Source organism: Scyliorhinus canicula, chromosome 6 (genome assembly GCF_902713615.1).
Source record: "Scyliorhinus canicula chromosome 6, sScyCan1.1, whole genome shotgun sequence".
In the NCBI taxonomy this organism is placed as follows: Eukaryota; Metazoa; Chordata; class Chondrichthyes; order Carcharhiniformes; family Scyliorhinidae; genus Scyliorhinus; species Scyliorhinus canicula.
The window spans coordinates 26,289,644-26,303,322 of NC_052151.1; the positions used below are offsets into that span (position 1 = coordinate 26,289,644).

The 13,679-nt window shown below is 46.9% G+C and overlaps 1 long non-coding RNA gene across 1 annotated transcript in view; it reads left to right on the top strand.

Moving 5' to 3' along the window:
- The window catches only part of LOC119966792, a 69,167-nt gene that overhangs the window by 14,390 nt on the left and 41,098 nt on the right, over positions 1-13,679 (top strand). Inside the window, exon 2 of the long non-coding RNA XR_005460833.1 lies at positions 9,301-9,514. This is a non-coding gene — a long non-coding RNA (uncharacterized LOC119966792). The remainder of the gene's footprint in view (positions 1-9,300; positions 9,515-13,679) is intronic.

The following is a 13,679-nucleotide window of genomic DNA, read 5'->3' on the forward strand; positions in this document are numbered from 1 at the left end:
TTGGCTGGTGGCCAATGGAAGGCCAAAGACAGACAGATGGGAGGTGGAAGGTTTTCAGAGGACCAAGGAGGGAAACAGAACTCTCCTGGACACCAAGAGAAGAAGCTGTGAGTTGCTCTCTCTCTCTTTCTCCAAAAAGATTCCTTGCCTGCTGTTTCTCAATCTGCAGAGAAGTATTGAGATCCTGATGAATCTACAATGCAAATCATTACAGATGGAATGTTGGGGAAAAACAGATCAGTTTGGGGAAAAACATTCCTGTCGCTACAGAATTTAGTAAACCCAGCAAACCTGGAGACAAGTCATATGGTGAGATTGTCTTACAAGAACATTTCTCTCCCTGTCCACTATTAATAGCTGAAAGATTCCGCTTTTACCTGAGGAAGGGGAAAACTAAATAATGTGTGGTAGGGTTCAGTTTTATGGAAACTCAAAGTTAAAGAAGAAGTGCAGGTCAATGATCAGGGCTTTAAACTAGTTAAAGGGGCCGAAGGCTCAGGAGAGGTTAGTAAAGTATCCAGAACATGTAATAGAACAGAAAGTATAGAAAGCGGCAGGAATCGAACTTCAGGCAGAGCAAAAAAGGGGACAACTATGAGAAGGGGAGCGGTCAATGCAGGACCGCGGGTGTTTTAACTAAATGCGCACAGTATATGGAACAAGGTAAATAAGCTTGTTGGGTACATTGAAATTGGCAGGAATGATGTTGTGAACATCACAGAGACGTGGCTGCAAGGGGATCAGGGCTGGGATCTAAATATCCAAGGATATACAGTCTCCGATCGAAAGGATAGGAAGATGGGCAGAGGGGGCGGGGTTGCATTGTTAGTAAGGAATGAAGTTAAATCAACAGCAAGAAGTGATATGGGGTCAGAAGGTATAGAATCTCTGTGGGTAGAGTTGAGGAATGGTAAAGGAAAAAAGACTCTGATGGAGTTATGTACAGGCCCCAGGGCAGTAGTTAGGATGTGGGGCAGAAAATAAATCAGGAGTCAGAAAAGGCAAATAAGAAAGGCAATGTTACATTAATCATGGGGGACTTCAAAATGCAGGTGGACTTGGAAAATCAGGTTGGTAGCGGATCCCATGTCTATGAGATGGTTTTTTAGAGCAGCTTGTGACAGAGCCCATTAGGAAACAAGCAATTCTGGGTTTGGTGATGTGTAATGAGGCAGTGACCACAATAATAGAATTTACCCTGCAGTTTTGAGAGGGAGAAGCTGGAATCAGATATAACTGTATTACAGTTAAATAAACGTAACTACAAAGACATGAGGGAAGAGCTGGCCAGAGTTGATTGGAAGGGGGGCCTACCAGGGAAGACAGTGGAACAGCACAGTAGCACAGTGGTTAGCACAATTGCTTCACAGCTCCAGAGTCCGAGGTTCGATTCCCAGCTTGGGTCACTATCTGTGCGGAGTCTGCACGTTCTCCCCGTGTCTGCGTGGGCTTCCTCCGGGTGCTCCGGTTTCCTCCCACAGTCCAAAGATGTGCAGATTAGGTGGATTGGCCATGAGAAATTCCCCTTGGTGTCTAAAAAGGTTAGGTGGGGTTGCGGGGTTGGGGTGGAAGCGTGGGCTTAGGTGGGATGCTCTTTCCAATGGCCGGTGCAGACTCGATGGGCCGAATGGCCTCCTTCTGCACTGTAAATTCTATGAGCAATGGCAGGAGCTTTTTGTGGTTATTCGGGAGGCACAACAGAAATTCATGCCAAGGAGGAGGAAACATGCCAAAGAGAGGACAAGGCATTCATGGTTGACGAGGGAAGTCAAGGACAGTATAAAAGCAAAAAAGCATACAAAGTGGCGAGGATTAGTGGGAAGCCAGAGGATTTAGAAGCCTTTAAAAGCAAGCAGAGTACAACTAAAAAAGCAATAAGGGGAGATAAGATGAAATATGAGTGTAAGCAAGTTAGTAATATAGAAGAAGATAGGAAGAGGATTTTTTCAATATATAAAAGGTAAGCGAGAGACGAGAATAAACATTGGACCACTGGAAAACGTGGCTGGAGGAGTAATAATAGGAAACAAAGAAATGGCAGAGGAACTGAATAGTTACTTTGCATCAGTCTTCATGGTGGAAGACACCAGTGGGATACCAGAACTTCAGGAAAATAAGGGTGCAGAGGCGAGTGTAGTGGCCATCAGTAAGGGGAGGGTTCTGGGAAAACTGAAAGGCCTGAAGGTGGATAAATCACCTCGACCAATGGACTACACCCCAGGGTTCGAAAAGAGCCAGCTGAGGAGATTGTGGAGGCATTGATGGTGATCTTTCAGGTATCGCTGGAGACAGGGAGGGTCCCAGAGGACTTGAAAGTGGCTAATGGAACACCATTAAGAAGGGAGGGAGGCAGAAGATGGGAAATTATAGACCAGTTAGCCTCAGTTCGGTCATTGGTCAGATTTTAGAGTCCGTTATTAAAGATGAGATTGCAGAGCACTCGGAAGTGCATGATAAAAAAGGACTGAGACAGCACAGCTTTGTCAAGGAGAGGTCTAGTCTGACAAATCAGTTAGAATTCTTTGAGGAGGCAACAAGGAAGTTAGATAAAGGAGAATCAGTGGACATAATCTATTTAGATTTCCAGAAGGCCTTTGACAAGGTGCCATACAGGAGACTGTTAAATAAGTTAAGAGCCCATGGTGTTAAGGGTAAGATCCTGGTATGGATAGAGGATTGGCTGGCTAGCAGAAGGCAGAGAGTGGGCATAAAGGAGTCTTTTTCAGGATGGCAGCCGGTGACTAGTGATGTGACTCAGGGGTCGGTGTTGGGACCACAACTTATCCGAATATACATTAACGATCTGGAAGAAGGAACAAAGGGCACTGTTGCTAAGTTTACTGATGATACAAAGATATGGGCCGGAATTCTCCGAAATCCCGGCCAAGTGTTCAGCATGATCCAAATGTAAAGAACTAGCCATCATATGAAGCTCAGTTAATGGAATATCAGAACAAGTCTAGACAGCAACATGAGACCAGAGCACAGGACAGCCCCGATAGGCTGGGCAGGTACAACATCAATATAGTAATCTAAACCTAGCTTGCTGTAAAGTTTCAGCTGGAGGAAGGTTGGTGCAGACTGCACACTTTGCTGGATTGGCAAACCCAGGGCGCAGCCTTGACATCAGGTGTGGCCTCTGCCATTCATTCTCATACGCAAACATGACTCACTTCCTCCAGGGATCAGTGTTCCACTCATGGTTATTCAGTTAACCCTTTCCAGTAACCAGAATGCAACACCCGTTAGCGTGTATGCTCAAACAATGACACATATGGGTGGCACAGTGGTTAGCACTGCTGCCTCATAGGGACCCAGTTTCAATTACGGCAGTGTCGGTGTGGAGTTTGCATGTCCTCCCCATGTCTGTGTGGGCTTCCTCCTGGTGCTCCGGTTTCCTCCCACAGTCCAAAGATGTATAGCTTAGGTGGATTGGCCATGATAAATTGCCCCTTAGTGTCCAGGACTGCACAGGTTAGGTGGAGGGGATGGGCGGGGGACTGGAACTAGGGTGCTACTTCAGAGGGTCAGTGCAGTCTCGAAGCCTCCTTCTGTGTCATATGTGTCATTGTTTGAGCATAGGCGCTAACGGGTGTTGCATTCTGGTTACTGGAAAGGGTTAACTGAATAACCATGAGTGGAACACTGATCCCTGGAGGAAGTGAGTCATGTTTGCATATGAGAATGAATGGCAGAGGCCACACCTGATGTCAAGGCTGCGCCCTGGGTTTGCCAATCCAGCAAAGTGTGCAGTCTGCACCAACCTTCCTCCAACCTCGAAGCCTCCTTCTGTGCACTGTGGGGATTCTATCATTCTAGAGATGAAGTCAAAGAAGCATTACACGGTGACCTGAGTAAGATAATTAGAGGAGTGGGACAAACTCATTATTCTTGGTGATTTCAATGCCTTTATTTATTTATTTATTCATGGGATGTGGTGATTGCTGGCTGCACTATCTTGCGGAAGCAGGATAGGCACACCAGTATCAGTGTTCTCCCTCAGCTCGACATCTCCAGCATTGAAGCATTGATCACGCTCGATCTGCTCCGCTGGGCAGCCAACATCATCCGCATGCCTGACATGAGACTCCCAAACCAGCGCTTCTACTCGGAGCTTCGACACGGCAAGCGAGTCCCAGGAGGACAGAGAAAACTCTTCAAGGAGACCCCCAAAATCTGCTTGAATAACTGCAAACCCCACCGACACCTGGATATCCCTGGCCCCAGACCATCTGAAGTGGAAGAAACAAATTTAGGAAGGAGCTGAACACCTCGGCTTCATTGGGGAGAGAAAGCGGAAACCAAACGTTGAAAGTGGAAGGAACGTGTGGCAACCCGGGAACCCCACCCACCCGCTCCTCCAACCACCACCTGCCCCATCTGTGACCGAGTCCAATATTGTCCCCTGAGGTATCAGTAATTCAGCATTAGAGTCCAATGAGCCATCTTCTTGAACCGTCGCCATCCATGTGGCGTAGGTACACCCACAATGCCGTTCGGAAAGGAGTTCCAGAATTTTGACCAAACAACAGTGAAGGAACGGCGATATAGCTCCAAGTCAGTCCCGAGTGGGAACAGACTGCCATACATAGAGGTGAGTACTAGGACACCAACGTATTGGCAGAGCAAACTCCAATGGCCAGCTCCTTCTTTCTCAGGGCAACGAGTTTGACCTAACTGTCACAGACAAATGGAAATATAATAGATGCACCTCAAATGCAAATACTAGCACATGGTCCTATCATAGATGTTACTGTATGACAGGGCGATCCCATGGACATGCGCTCCACCATCTCCCTTCGAGTCTTTGAATATAACATCTCAGGTACTTCGGCACAGAGTCAAGCAAGAAACAAAGCTTGATGCAACCGTCCTTAAAGATATGGCCAAGAGACAACTACCTAGCCGCAGGAATTACTGACATCCCGAAGGGAGAATATTGCCATTGAGGTTTCTTGGAAAAAGTTAAAGATGTCTTAAGTCCCAGCAGTCATTAAATGGAAGCACAAAATCTGGCTCAACTTAAAGGTTCTTGTAAAGTGCAGGGGATCCCACATCACAGGATGTCGCAAGATTAGAATGAAAGACAATCTGAAAGCAAACCTCAGAGTTTGCAAGCTGGACATATGAGGGAAAAAAAGAACCATGGACAGACCCAAATGGAGAAGTCTCTGTCATTAAGTAATTTCAATATGGGGAGAGCAGTCAAGTATTTTTAGGACAAGCAAGTGTGGTGCAAAGCCAATGTCTCCATCCACCCCACCAACACTGACATAAGTATGGGGGAGGTCTAGCTCAGTTGACTGGAACGGCTGGTCCGTGATGCGGAGCGTTGCCAAGGACGCGAGTTCAATTCCCGTACTGGCTAGGTTATCCATGCCCTCGTCTGAGGTCTAGTGGCCCTCAGGTTAAATCACCACCAGTCAGCTCTCTCTCAAAGGAGGTAGAAGCCCTTGGCCCCCGGGGATTGTGGCAACTTTCATACAGTATTTGCAATTGGTTATGCAAATTGAGATTGGCACAATGCCACACATGAGACAACATCACCTTAGATTGTCTGTTTTCTTTTGCTGAATACGAATCCATCGATGCAACAGGAGAATCCATCATTATTGTGTTCTTATGGCTCTGCTCTGAATACTTTGTGACGGTGTAGAGCCAAATCTCACTGCTCTTTCTCCATACAACCATCCTCACCTTTCAGTGGATTTACTTTCCTTACCAAAACCAGCCACGGTTTTGTCCATTTCACCATCTCATCATAGATACATAGAAGATAGGAGCAGGAGGAGGCCCTTCGAGTCTGCTCCGCCATTCATCACAATTATGGCTGATCATCCAACTCAACATCCCAATCCTTCTTTCTCCCCATAGCCTTTGATCCCATTCTCCCCAAGTACCATATCTAGCCGCCTCTTGAATATATTCAATGTTTTAGCATCAACTACTTCCTGTGGCAATGAATTCCACAGGCTCACCACTCATTGGGTGAAGAAATGTTTCCTTCTCTCTGTTCGAAATGGTTTACTCTGAATCCTCAGACTGGGACCCCTGGTTCTGGACACACCCATCATTGGTAACATCTTCCCTGCATCTAACCTGTTTGTCCTGTTAGAATTTTATAAGTCTCTATGAGATCCCCCCTCATTCTTCTGAACTCCAGCGAGAACAATCCCAACCTTGTCAATCTCTCCTCATATGACAGTCCCGCCATCCCTGGAATCAGTCTGGTAAACCTTCGCTGAACTCCCCCGAGAGCAAGAACATTCTTCCTCAGAGAAGGAGACCAAAACTGCAAACAATACTCCAGGTGTGGCCTCACCAAGGCCCTGTACAATTGCAGCAACACATCCCTGCTTCTATGCTCAAAACCTCTCGCAATGAAGGCCAACATATCATTAGCCTTCTTTACCGCCTGCTGCACCTGCATGCTTACCTTCAGCAACTTGTGCACAAGGACACCCAGGTCCAGCTGCACATTCCCCTCTCCCAATTTGTAACCATTCAGGTAGTAATCTGCCTTCCTGTTTTTGCTTCCAAAGTGAATAACCTCACACTTATCCAAATTATACTGCATCTGCCATTGGTTTGCCCACTCGCCCAACCTGTCCAGATCATGCTGTAGGATCCCTGCATCCTCGTCACAGTTCACCCTCCCACCCAACTTGGTATCATCTGCAAACTTTGAGATGTTACATTTTGTTCCCTCATCCAAATCATTAATATATATTGTGAATTGCTGGGGTCCCAGCACCGATCCCTGTGGTACCCCACTAGTTACTGCCTGCCAATTTGAAAAGGACCCATTAATTCCTACTCTTTGTTTCCTCTCTACCCTCTTGAGCTTTCCTTTGGTCTCTCGCCATTACTTGCTATGTTTCCCATTTTGAAATGCCTGTAAATGTGGGCACAGCTCCCTCTTGCCCTAGATTCAAACCGCTGTTGTGCAGATTGAACAGAAGAGGTCCCCACTAACCACTTCTAATCATTGTGAGAAACCGCACTCCTTCTTCCCTTCTAGTTTGCTAACCTTCCTCTTAGCCCATCACCCTGAAACTCCAGGGAGGTTTTGTGAGACTCTATGTACGCCACATCCACTGACTTTGCTGCACCCACCATGTCCGCCGCTCCTTCTACAGTTATGGGCAGCACGGTAGCTCAAGTGGATAGCACTGTGGCTTCACAGCACCAGAGTCCCAGGTTTGATTCCCTGCTGGGTCACTGTCTGTGTGAAATCTGCACGTTCTCCCCGTGTCTGTGGGTTTCCTCCGGGTGCTCTGGTTTCCTCCCACAGTCCAAAGACGTGCAGGTTAGGTGGAGTGTCCATGATGAATTGCCCTTCATGACCAAAAAGGTTAGGAGGGGTTATTGGGTTAAGGGGATAGGGTGGAAGTGAGGGCTTAAGTGAGTTCTTGCAGACTCGATGGGCTGAATGGCCTCCTTCTGCACTGTATGTTCTATGTTATGCCAAGCCTGGTGAATTCAGCTACTCTTTCTGAAACCTAACTATTTTGTCTTCATCTGGCATTTTTCACTGGCATTCCTTCTGATGTCTGCCCACAGCATACCGTATCAGATATGTTGAATTCAGTTTCACAATTTGAAAAAGGAAACATTTGTGTTGTGTATGGGGGGCGAGTATTGACGTGGGATCGATTGGATAGCTACTGAAGAGCCTGGCTGATGGGCCCAATGGCCTCCCTCTGTGTCGTGTGATTCTACGATTATGTGGAATGAGTTAGCACAAACGCGTTACGGCACATAGAACAGGATACACTTTTAGCATAACGATATCATCCGAGCTTTTGTCTGCAACAGTTTCTTGGCCGAACACTCCGAAATACAAATGTTACGCCTCAGTAATGCCGGCAGCGTGGGTTCATTTTTCGTACCAGCTGAGGCCCCATCTTCTCAAACTTGTCCCTCGCCTGAGGTGTGGTGATCCTCAGGTTAAATCACCACCAGTCAACTCTCCCCCCTCAAAGGGGAGAGGAGCCTATGGTCACCTGTCACCATGGTGATTTTATGTACTTTAATGCTGGTCATTGATGAGACCACATCTGGAGTACTGTAGACAGTTTTGGTCTCCTTATTAAGGAAGAATGTAAGTGCGTTGAATGCAGTTCAGAGAAGGTTTGTTGGACAAGCTAGGTTTGTATCCACTGGAATTTAGAAGTGTATGAGGAGGCTTCATTGAATCGTATGAGATCCTGAGGGGTCTTGTCAAGGTGGGTGTGGAAAGCTCTGAGAGAACGTCTAGAATTTGGAGCCACTGTTTATAAATCAGGGCTGGATTCTCCGTTTTGGAAACTAAGTCCCCACACCGGCGTGAAAACAGTGGCCTTTTACAGCAGGAAAACTGGCATCAAAAGGCCAACCATTCCCTGTTTTGCTGGGGGACTAGCAGGGAGGCAGCATACAGCTCACAGCTCTAGCTGCAGATACGGCCGGTTCAGAGGCCGCTCATGCATAAGGCGGCAGCCTGCAGCGGCCACGCCGTGCTCCATGGCGGACTCAGCCTGCGGACCTGGACCGCCAAAGTCTTGCCCCACATCGGCCGCTCGCGTGCCCCGGACTGCCCGCCCACATTGCCCCCAGCCCTGAATTAAGCCCCGCCTACTCGCCGATCGACCCTCCCCTGACTGTTGCGGCTTCAGACTGAGTCCGCAGTCGCTTCGCAAGCTTCCCGGATTATGTGAGCACACGTAATCCACGCCGTCGGGAATTTGGCTGGTTGGGGACGGAGCATCGTGGGGCGGGCATCCGGCAATGGCCTGAGGTTGTGGATAATTGGCAGTAAGCCGCTTTACAGGGGGCGGAGAATTCAAAAACCGACGCCGTTCCCAATTTCGGCACCAAAACGGATTCTCCGCCCCATCGTCTAACGCGATATCGGCGTCAGGGAGCAGAAAATCCAGCCCCAGGTCTTGCCCATTTAAGGCCGAACTGAGGAGAAACATTTCCTCTCAGAGGGTCTTTGGAACTGTCTTCCTCAACGGGCGGGTGAAAAAGTGGCTTTGAATATTTTTACGCAGAGCTAGATATAATCTTGATAAGCAAGGGGGGGGGTGAAAGGTTCAACAGGAATGTGGGGTTGAGGTTACAATTAGATCAGCCATGATCGAATTGAATGGCGGAGCAGTATCGAGGGACCCAGTGGCCTACTCCCACTCCTACTTGTGTGTGAAAACTAATGTCACCGCCCTGTTTTCTCCCCTTCTAACAAGCGAGGAATTGTTCGCATCTCACAAGACAAAAAAGGTTGTTGAACGTTCACATTATATTTTCTGCATTTTATAGAAATTCCCAAATGAACCGAAGGCTGGAGAAGCCACTCCAAAACCAAGGGAGGTCTGAAGATTCTTTGTTCATTTGCATGTGCAACACTGACTGACCTCTTTCTTAATGAGGAGCCCACCTGCCTTCCTGGAATGGAGGAATCATCGCAGTGTGTGGATGGAGCTGAAAAAGCAGCACTGACGAAGCGGTCTGGTGAAGTGGCAGGCAGGAGGAGGTGAGTGTGAGTTGAACGGGTTTATTTGAAATTCTCAAGTACTACAGCTAGTGAAAAGAACCAGAAAGGCCCACTTCCTCAACAGATTTCTTTCTATACTCGACCCCCAACATTTGTCTTGATCATTCTAGGAAGCTAATCACCGGCTGGACTAAATGTGGCATATTTAGTAGGCTAAACAGTGGGCTAAACAGCTGGCTTGTAATGCAAAACAATGCCAGCAGCGCGGGTTCAATTCCCATACCGGCCTCCCTGAACAGGCGCCAGAATGTGGCAACTAGGGGCTTTTCACAGTAACTTTATTGAAGCATACTTGTGACAATAAGCGATTATTATTATTATTACACAATATATTATTGTTACTCCACACCCCCTCAGAATTAAGACGAAGAAAGTTTTTTTAAATTCTAAACTAGATTGTCCTTTTGGGACAAGTCCCTTTTGGGATGCATTGTACTACAAAACAACTTTAGATTGGCAAAAGAATAGTAAAGGCTTGCATTTTATAGCACTTTTCATGACCACCGGATGACCAAAGTGCTTTAGAATTAATGAAGTAATTTTTGAAGTATTTTTACTGCTGGAACATAGGGAATGTGGCAACCAATTTACACATAGCGAACTCCCACAAGCAACGTGGTAATGACCAAATTAACTATTTTTGTGATGTTGATTGAGGGATAAATCTTGGCTCGGGCTTGAAGGGTAATACTCTCGTCTTCTTCGAAACAATGCCACGGGATCTTTAACATCCACCTGAGAGGGTCGACAGATCCTTAGTTCAATGCCCCATGGTTAGGAGGCACCTCTGACTGCCCTACTATCTCAGTACTGCATGGCAGCGACAGCCTAGATTTTGCGCTCAAGATCTGGAGAGGGACTACTGGGCAGAGAAGGGAGTCCATTCACATACAACTACACTGCTGTTGGGTTTCCCAGTGACATGCTGGAGGCATGTCTTTCTTACCTGAAAGAAAGTTACGGCAAGCAAAACAATGCTAGCAGCACTTCAGAAGTTTTTTTTTAAGATAACTGATTTAAGGGTGGCACGGTGGCGCAATGGTTGCCTCACTGCCTCACGGCGCCGAGGACCCGGGTTGGATGCCGTCCCCGGGTCACTGTCCGTGTGGAGTTTGCACATTCTCCCCGGGTCTGCGTGGGTCTCACCCCCACAACCCAAAGATGTGCAGGGTAGGCAGTGGCGTAATGGTACTGTCGCTGGGCCCGTGATCCAGGGTAATGTTCCTGAGGCCCGGGTTTGAAACCATTGAATCCAATAAATAAAAACTTGGATTTAAAAGTCAAATGATGACGATGAACCAATGATGATTATCTGCCATCCTTACATGCCTCCGTGTAACCCCAAGCCCACAGCAATGTGGTTGACTCTTAAAATGTCCTCTGAAATATCAGTTGACGGGCAACAGATGCTGGCCCGGCCAGCCAGCCCCATAATTCGATCAATGAATATTTTTAAGTCCACACCCTTCGTGGGCCTAAACTTCAACCCGCCCAGTCTGTTTAAATTCTCATACCTGGCTACGGGCAATCTATCGGAGAGAAAGAAACCAGCTGCGCAGATGGGAGAAACCAGAAACAGACTTAAATGATAAGTCGGTGGAAAATTATACCAAAGAGCGACAAACAAATATTAAAATAGATAGGTGAGAGCAAAAGGGGAAGAAGGAAAGATCAAAAATATGACAGAATGGGCAAGACATCTCTTATCAGGAGAGCACAAAGGTTTTAGCACTTACTCTGCTTTATTGCAAGCTTCCTGTCAGGAAGCACGCAACACTGCTACATGTCACTGTTACACAATGATCTCCATTTCAAGCATTATTCACCAAAACCTCCTACATAGTGTTCCAACAGCAGAAAATGTCATCATCTTAGAATCAACTTCTTTAAATATGTTTTTTTAATTCATTTACGGGATGTGGACATCGCTGGTTAGGCCAGCATTTATTGCCCATCCCTGGTTGCCCTTCAGAAGGTGGTGGTGAGCTGCCTTCTTGAACTGCTGCAGCCTTTGAGATGAGGGTACACCCACAGTGCTGTCAGGGAGGGAGTTCCAGGATGTTGCCCCAGCGACATGAAGGAACAGCGATATATTTCCAAGTCATGATGGTGGGTAACTTGGAGGGGAGCCTAAAGGTGGTGGTGCTCCCAGGTATCTGCTGCTCTAGTCCTTCTAGATGGTAGTGGTCGTGGATTTGGAAGGTGCTGTCTGAGGAACATTAACGAGTTACTGCAGTGCATCTTGCAGATGGTACACACGGCTGCCATTTTTCGTCGGTGGTAGAGGGTTAAATGCTTGTGGAGGGGGAGCAATCAAGCGGGCTGCTTTGTCCTGGATGGTGTTGAGCATTCCATTAGATTCCTGACTTGTGCCTTGTAGATGGTAAACAGAGTTTGGGCGGGCCAGAAGGTGAGTTACTTGCTGTAGGACTCCTACCCTTTGACCTGCTATGGAAGCCACAGTATTAATGTGGCTCATCCAGCTCAATTTCTGATCAATGGTAACACCCAGGATGTTGAGAAGATTCTGCGATGGTAATGCCATTGAATGTCAAGAGGCAATGGTTAGATCCTCTCTTGTCGGAGATGGTCATTGCCTGACACTTGTGTGACCCGAATGTAACTTGCTACTTGTCAGCCCAAGCCTGGATATTGTCCAGGTCTTACTGCATTTGGACATGGACTGCTTCATTATCTGAGGAGTTGTGAATGGTGCTGAACATTGTTTGTAAGGTATGATTATGTCAGGCAGTTGCTTGACTAGTCCACAGATGTAAGGAGGATGATCGACGGGGCTGGCTTTGCCATTGTTGTTTCCGGTGCCTGGGCCCGTCAGGTTTCATTCCTTTTTCGTGTTTTCATAGCGAAACTATGTGGCTTGCTAGGCCATTTAAGAGTTAATCACATTGCTGTGGGTCTGGAGTCACATGTAGGCCAGGCCAGGTAAGGATGGCAGATTTCCTTCCCGAAAGGACATTAGTGGACCAGATTGATTTTTATGATAATTAACACTGGTTCCATAATCTTCATTAGACTTTTAATTGCAGATATTTTATTGAGTTTAAATTCCACCACCTGCCGTGGTGGGTTTTGAACCCACGTCCCCAGATCACTATCCTGGGTCTGTGGATTACTAACCCAGCAACAGCACCACTATGCTACTGCCTCCCCCTATAAATAAATATAATTGAGCCCATTGTAAAAGTGTCTTTGTTTTCTATTATACCCTAACCAGTAGATTAACTATTTTTTCCAATCATTGCTCATCAAATTTTAAAAAAAATTTTTTTTTTTTGCAAGAACATTTGTGAAATATCTGAAAGAACATTACAAACATTTCAAAGTAACCATAACACAAAGTGCAATAATATTCAGGTTCTCTACATACATCATGTTGTACTCTGAGGTGCTTCAATACAGTCAAAGAAACATTACACACATTTCAAAATGGCCGTTACAAATGGTACAAAGGTGTTGAAGTTGTTTACATAGATCTCTGAGGTGCTTCAGTACAATTTTGATGCATGTTGTATGAATTGTATACATTCAGTGTGACTCATACAGCCAGATTTCAAGAATTCACAGTGCAGAAGGCCCATCTGGTCTGCACCGGCCCTTGGAAAGAGCAGCCTACCTAAGCCCGCACCTCCACTCTATCCCCAAAACCCCACCTTACCTTTTTTGGACACTAAGGGCAATTTAGCACAGCCATTCCACCTACTCCTGCAATCTTTGGACTGCGGGAGGAAACCGGAGCACCCGGAGGAAACCCACGCAGACACGGAGAGAACGTGCAGACTCCGCACAGTGACCCAAGCCAGGAATCGAACCTGGGACCCTGGCGCTGTGAAGGCATTGTGCTAACCACTATGCTACCGTGCTGCCCCAATTCTGTAAAATTCCCATCTGCTCAGTTGACTATGGCTGAAAGGACTTAGACAGCGACCTTCCCCCATTGCGCCTCTGCAGTGGTTACCCCAAACTGTAGTGCATCCCTCAGCACATATTCCTGGGATTGGAATGTGCCTGTCTGTAACACTCAGTCGGGGCCTGCCAGTCTTTGCACTGGAAGAACAACAGGTTCCAGAGACCCAGGATAATGATTTGGGGATCCGGGTTCGAATCCCACCAAGCGTTTTGGGCA